This window comes from Dendrobates tinctorius, unplaced genomic scaffold (assembly GCF_039654945.1).
Source record: "Dendrobates tinctorius isolate UK_male_01 unplaced genomic scaffold, ASM3965494v1 ptg000116l, whole genome shotgun sequence".
NCBI classification, from domain to species: Eukaryota; Metazoa; Chordata; class Amphibia; order Anura; family Dendrobatidae; genus Dendrobates; species Dendrobates tinctorius.
Genome location: NW_027361784.1, coordinates 46607377 through 46614889, shown reverse-complemented (window position 1 = coordinate 46614889; position 7513 = coordinate 46607377).

The window sequence follows — 7513 nt, the reverse complement described above, 5'->3', positions numbered from 1 at the left end:
TGCATTTCAGTTCCTAGTGCAAGGAGCCTAATGTAGGCAATAACTATTCTTGACTTCAGCCCCCCCTCCCCCTCCCAAATGTCAATATTAGGAAAAATCCTATTGGGACTTGTAACGTGGACGCCATGATGTGACCAGATCCATACGTCCGCTATGCCTTCCATTCTCCATAGGGGGCAGTGTAATATAAAAAAAAAAAAAACACTCTACATGATGGAAGACAAAGCTGATGAGTAAAATTGCTTATTTGTGCCATCTGACAGCATTTAGGGGTTAGCGTGGCTGCTGGCATTCAAACACAGCGCCACCACTAGTCTGCAGGTTGTGTGAGGTATTGCAGCTCATTTCAGGTTAATGAAGCGGAGTTGCAATGTCAGACACAATCCAGAGAAGAGCTGTCATGCTGTCTCTAGATGAAAGCCTCCACAGTTTTGTTAGTGCACTGTTACCATTGGCTCGAAACCCCCCCCCCCCCGGCGCTGCTGTCCACGTGTTCAGCCGACTATGGTTTTTATATCGTGTTCTTACATCATTAATATCTATTTTGCAGCAGACCCCAAAGCAAATGAAGGGTTGTTGAAAGCTTCCTAGGTAATCTAGTTTGCACTATTACATTTTTTTTTCATTTTTTGCAATAAACCGGTTCCCCGACTCCTCCATGTTTTACTTCATGTATCCGATTACTAAGAGCTTTACATTCAATGTGGTTTTATCTTCTCCGAATGCTGTAAACTCCTGAGAGTGATGTGAATGAAACGTTCAGTTTTATTTCTGTGTTGTCAATATTGTCTTTTTTTCCCTTTGCAAAAAGTTGATGAAAATAAATCTCTTAAATCTTTAGTTCTTGTCACGTTGTTTTATTTCATGTGAGTATAAGCAAGAAAAAATATTATTTATACCAGCTGTACATGTATGTAATATACAGGAGATGCCCAGGTTATACCAGCTGTACATATTTAATTATATACAGGAGATGCCCAGGATATACCAGCTGTACATACTTAATTATACACAGAAGATGCCCAGGTTATACTAGCTGTACTTATATCATTATATACAGGAGATGCCCAGGTTATACCAGCTGTACATATATAATTATATACAGAAGATGCCCAGGTTATACTAGCTGTACTTATATCATTATATACAGGAGATGCCCAGGTTATACCAGCTGTACATATGATTACAGTTGTGCTCAAAAGTTTACATACCCCAACAGAATTTTTGCTTTCTTGGCTTTTTTTTCAGAGAATAGGAATGCTAAAATCAAACTTTTTCCTCCACTCGTGGTTAGTGGTTGGGTGAAGCCATTTATTGTCAAACTACTGTGTTGCCTCTTTTCAAATCATAATGACCCTGATCAAAAGTTCACATACCCTGGTGATTTTGGCCTGATAACATGCACAGAATTTGACACAAATGGGTGTGATTGGCTACTAAAGGTAACATCCTCACCTGTGACCTGTTTGCTTGTAATCAAAAAAGCTGAGTGAGTTTCTGGGATCCAGACAGACTCTTGCATCTTTCATCCAGCCACTGACGTTTCTGGATTGTGAGCTATGGGGAAAGCAAAAGAATTGTCAACGGATCTACGGGAAAAGGTAGTTGAACTGTATGACACAGAAAAGGGATACAAAAAGATATCCAAGGAATTGATAATGGCAGTCAACAGCGTTCAGACTGTGATTAACAAATGGAAAATCAGGGGCTCTGTAAAAACAAAACTACAGTCAGGTAGCCCAACAAAAATGTCTTCCACAACTGCCAGGAAAATTGTTCAAGATACCAAGAAAAACCCACAAATAACATCAGCTGAAATACTGGACTCTCTGAAAACTAGCGGTGTGGCTGTTTCAAGATGCACAATAAGGAGGAACTTGAAGAAAAATGGGCTGCAAGGTCGAGTCGCCAGAAGAAAGCCATTACTGCTCAAATGCCACAAAGCATCTCATCCTACAATATGCGAAACAGCACAGAGACAAGCCTCAAAACTTCTGGAACAAGGTAATTTGGAGTGATGAGACCAAAACTGAACTTTTTGGCCACAACCATAAACATTACATTTGGAGAGAGGTCAACAAGGCCTATGATAAAAGGAACACCATTCCTACTGTAAAGCACAGAGGTGGATCACTGCGAGTGTTTGGTGCTGCGGGTGTTCGTTGCTGCGGAGGCTCTGCCGACATTTTGTGAAAGGCCAGAACCCCTGCAAGTTTATGTATTTATTTTATTTTTACTCATTTATATAGTGCTATTAATTGAACAGCGCTTTACAGACATTAGTGGCATTGTCCTCAATGGGGCTCACAATCTAAATTCTCTATCAGTATGCCGTTGGAATGTAGGAGTAAACCCACGCAAACACAGGAAGAACATACAAACTCCTTGCAGATGTTGTCCTTGGTGGGATTTGAACCCGGGACCCCAGTGTTGCAAGGCTGCAGTGCTAACCACTGAGCCACCGTGCTGCCGCATGGTTTCCTATGGGGTGGACTCTGGGGAAAATGGCTGCTGGGGGCGGCTCATGCGCAGATGGCTATCGGCACCAAGATCTCAGGGATTAGATCTCATCGCCGAAATCTCATCTGAGATCTTGGTGCCGAGATCTCCATCTGCGCATGCGCCGCCCCCAGCAGCCATTTTCCCCGAGTCCACCCCATAGGAAACCATGCAACTGCCGGGGCTCTGGCCTTTCACAAAATGTCGGCAGAGCCCCCGCAGCACCGTACACCACAGCAAATGCGATCACCCCTTCATCCCAGCCTGCAGAGACCTTGGGGACCAGCTCCACCGTGTCCGGTAAGGTATCTGCAGTATAAGACCCCCCCCCCCATATGTTAGGGGAAAAAATGGCATCTTAAAATCGGAAAAATACGGTATGTCTAATGCCGGTGTCTTATATTAGTGTCTGTTCACACTTCTTTACTGCACCCGGTGGGTCCTACCTGAATCCTGTATAGAGCCATAGATTGCAATAACAGAAATGGAGTTCACATGAATTCCAGATTTTTTTTCTTGAACGCGTCCGTCTGTCCCAACAGCCACAGAAAAGTGGGCACTTTTAGACAAAAAAAACACAAACAGATTGAGGGTAGGTGCACACGATCAGTAATCGCTGCGGGTTGGACGCTGTGTACTTGTGCAGCGTCCAGATGTTACAGCATGGTGGATGAGATCTCAAGAAATCCCATGCCCACTGTGTGTCCACAGACGCCCGCGGATCACCCGCAGAGACGGACATGGGGCGCGTCACCCCAGATCACAGCATGTCTTGCGGAGATGCGATAAATCTCACCTGTACAATGTATTGGATGCAGTGAATCCGCACGGTTCAGTGATCACATGTGGAGTCACCTGCGTTCAATAGCCGGCAGCGGACATGTGCTGCGTCCAAAGCGCTGCCAATTCCTGACCGTGTGCACCCGGCCTAAGAAAATAAATCAGTCAATTTCAGAAAAAAAAATCATTTGCCCTCTGCTGGTGTGAGTGGCCGCATCGGGGATTTACGTGAATCCTATTTTAGAAGGATTCAGGCAGAGCCCCCGGATGGCATTGGACGACGGATCCTGCGCCCATAGGTTTCCATTCTAGCAAACGAAGGACAACAAAGGATCCATCGCTGTCCGGTTTTTCAATGGACACAAAAAACGTTGCTTTGTGCGTTGTGCTCGGCTGCCGGACCAAAAATTTTCGACTGATCTGTCGCTACTACAAGTCTATGAGGAAAAAAACAGATCCAGCGGCATCAGTCGCCGGATCCGTTTCTTTTTTCAAAAAAACGACGGATTGTGACTGGCAAAAAACTGATGTGTGAAAGGGGCCTTAAAGGACAGTACTCCCACAGGCGGGGGGTGCAGAGTACACACGGGCTTAAAGGACAGAACTCCCACAGGCGGAGGGTGCAGAGTACAGACAGCACCTTAGAGGACAGTACTCCCACAGGCGGGGGGGTGCAGAGTACACACAGGGGCTTAAAGGACAGTACTCCCACAGGCGGAGGGTGCAGAGTACACACAGGGGCTTAAAGGACAGTTCTTCCACAGGCGGAGGGTGCAGAGTACACACAGGGGCTTAAAGGACAGTTCTCCCACAGGCGGAGGGTGCAGAGTACACACAGGGGCTTAAAGGACAGTTCTCCCACAGGCGGAGGGTGCAGAGTACACACAGGGGCTTAAAGGACAAAACTCCCACAGGCGGGGGGTGCAGAGTACACACAGGGGCTTAAAGGACAGTTCTCCCACAGGCGGAGGGTGAAGAGTACCCACAGGGGCTTAAAGGACAGTACTCCCACAGGCGGAGGGTGCAGAGTACACACAGGGGCTTAAAGGATAGTACTCCCATATTTGAGGTGTGCAGAGTACATACAGTGGCTTAAAGGACAGTACTCCCACAGGCGAGGAGTGCAGAGTACAGACAGCACCTTAGAGGACAGTACTCCCACAGGCGGAGGGTGCAGAGTACACACGGGCTTAAAGGACAGAACTCCCACAGGCGGAGGGTGCAGAGTACAGACAGCACCTTAGAGGACAGTACTCCCACAGGCGGGGGGTGCAGAGTACACACAGGGGCTTAAAGGACAGTACTCCCACAGGCGGAGGGTGCAGAGTACACACAGGGGCTTAAAGGACCGTTCTTCCACAGGCGGAGGGTGCAGAGTACACACAGGGGCTTAAAGGACAGTTCTCCCACAGGCGGAGGGTGCAGAGTACACACAGGGGCTTAAAGGACAGTTCTCCCACAGGCGGGGGGGTGCAGAGTACACACAGTGGCTTAAAGGACAGAACTCCCACAGGCAGGGGGTGCAGAGTACACACAGGGCCTTAAAGGACAGTACTCCCACAGGCGGGGGGTGCAGAGTACACACAGGGGCTTAAAGGACAGTTCTCCCACAGGCGGAGGGTGTAGAGTACCCACAGGGGCTTAAAGGACAGTACTCCCACAGGCGGAGGGTGCAGAGTACACACAAGGGCTTAAAGGATAGTACTCCCACATTTGAGGTGTGCAGAGTACATACAGTGGCTTAAAGGACAGTACTCCCACAGGCGAGGAGTGCAGAGTACACACAGCAGCTTAGAGGACAGTTCTCCCACAGGCGGGGGGTGCAGAGTACACAGAAGGGCTTAAAGGACAGTACTCCCACAGGCGGAGGGTGCAGAGTACACACAGGGGCTTAAATGACAGTACTCCCACAGGCGAGGGGTGCAGAGTACACACAGTGGCTTAAAGGACAGTACTCCCACAGGCGAGGGGTGCAGAGTACACAAAGCAGCTTAGAGGACAGTTCTCCCACAGGCGGGTGGTGCAGAGTAGACAGAGGGGCTTAAAGGACAGTACTCCCACAGGCGGGGGGTGCAGAGTACACAGAGGGGCTTAAAGGACAGTACTCCCACAGGCGGGGGGTGCAGAGTACACAGAGGGGCTTAAAGGACAGTACTCCCACAGGCGGAGGGTGCCGAGTACACACAGGGGCTTAAAGGACAGTACTCCCACAGGCGAGGGGTGCAGAGTACACACAGGGGCTTAAAGAACAGTGCTCCCACAGGCGAGGGGTGTAGAGTACACACAGCAGCTTAGAGGACAGTTCTCCCACAGGCGGGGGGGGGGGGGGGGGGAGTACACAGAGGGGCTTAAAGGACAGTACTCCCACAGGCGAGGGGTGCAGAGTACACACAGGGGCTTAAAGGACAGTACTCCCACAGACGAGGGGTGCAGAGTACACAGAGGGGCTTAAAGGACAGTACTCCCACAGGCGGAGGGTGCAGAGTACACACAGGGGCTTAAAGGGCAGTACTCCCACAGGCAAGGGGTGCAGAGTACACAGAGGGGCTTAAAGGACAGTACTCCCACAGGCGGAGGGTGCAGAGTACACACGGGCTTAAAGGACAGTACTCCCACAGGCGGAGGGTGTAGAGTACACACAGTGGCTTAAAGGACAGAACTCCCACAGGCGGGGGGTGCAGAGTTTACTCAGTGGCTTAAAGGACAAAACTCCCACAGGCGGGGGGTGCAGAGTACACACAGGGGCTTAAAGGACAGAACTCCCACAGGCGGAGGGTGCAGAGTACAGACAGCACCTTAGAGGACAGTACTCCCACAGGCGGAGGGTGCAGAGTACAGACAGGGCCTTAGAGGACAGTACTCCCACAGGCGGGGGGTGCAGAGTACACACAGGGGCTTAGAGGACAGTACTCCCACAGGCGGAGGGTGCAGAGTACAGACAGGGCCTTAGAGGACAGTACTCCCACAGGCGGAGGGTGCAGAGTACAGACAGGGCCTTAGAGGACAGTACTCCCACAGGCGGAGGGTGCAGAGTACAGACAGGGCCTTAGAGGACAGTACTCCCACAGGCGGAGGGTGCAGAGTACACACAGGGCCTTAGAGGACAGTACTCCCACAGGCGGAGGGTGCAGAGTACACACAGGGGCTTAGAGGACAGTACTCCCACAGGCGGAGGGTGCAGAGTACAGACAGGGCCTTAGAGGACAGTACTCCCAAAGGCGGAGGGTGCAGAGTACAGACAGGGCCTTAGAGGACAGTACTCCCAAAGGCGGAGGGTGCAGAGTACACACAGGGGCTTAGAGGACAGTACTCCCACAGGCGGAGGGTGTAGAGTACACACAGTGGCTTAAGGACAGTACTCCCACAGGCGGGGGGTGCAGAGTACACACAGTGGCTTAAAGGACAGAACTCCCACAGGCGGGGGGTGCAGAGTACACACTGGCTTAAAGGACAAAACTCCCACAGGCGGGGGGGGGTGCAGAGTACACACAGTGGCTTAAAGGACAGAACTCCCACAGGCGGAGGGTGCAGAGTACAGACAGGGCCTTAGAGGACAGTACTCCCACAGGCGGAGGGTGCAGAGTACAGACAGGGCCTTAGAGGACAGTACTCCCACAGGCGGAGGGTGCAGAGTACAGACAGGGCCTTAGAGGACAGTACTCCCACAGGCGGAGGGTGCAGAGTACACACAGGGGCTTAGAGGACAGAACTCCCACAGGCGGAGGGTGCAGAGTACAGACAGGGCCTTAGAGGACAGTACTCCCACAGGCGGAGGGTGCAGAGTACACACAGGGGCTTAGAGGACAGTACTCCCACAGGCGGAGGGTGCAGAGTACAGACAGGGCCTTAGAGGACAGTACTCCCACAGGCGGAGGGTGCAGAGTACAGACAGGGCCTTAGAGGACAGTACTCCCACAGGCGGAGGGTGCAGAGTACAGACAGGGCCTTAGAGGACAGTACTCCCACAGGCGGAGGGTGCAGAGTACAGACAGGGCCTTAGAGGACAGTACTCCCACAGGCGGAGGGTGCAGAGTACAGACAGGGCCTTAGAGGACAGTACTCCCACAGGCGGGGGGTGCAGAGTACACACAGGGCCTTAGAGGACAGTACTCCCACAGGCGGAGGGTGCAGAGTACAGACAGGGCCTTAGAGGACAGTACTCCCACAGGCGGAGGGTGCAGAGTACAGACAGGGCCTTAGAGGACAGTACTCCCACAGGCGGAGGGTGCAGAGT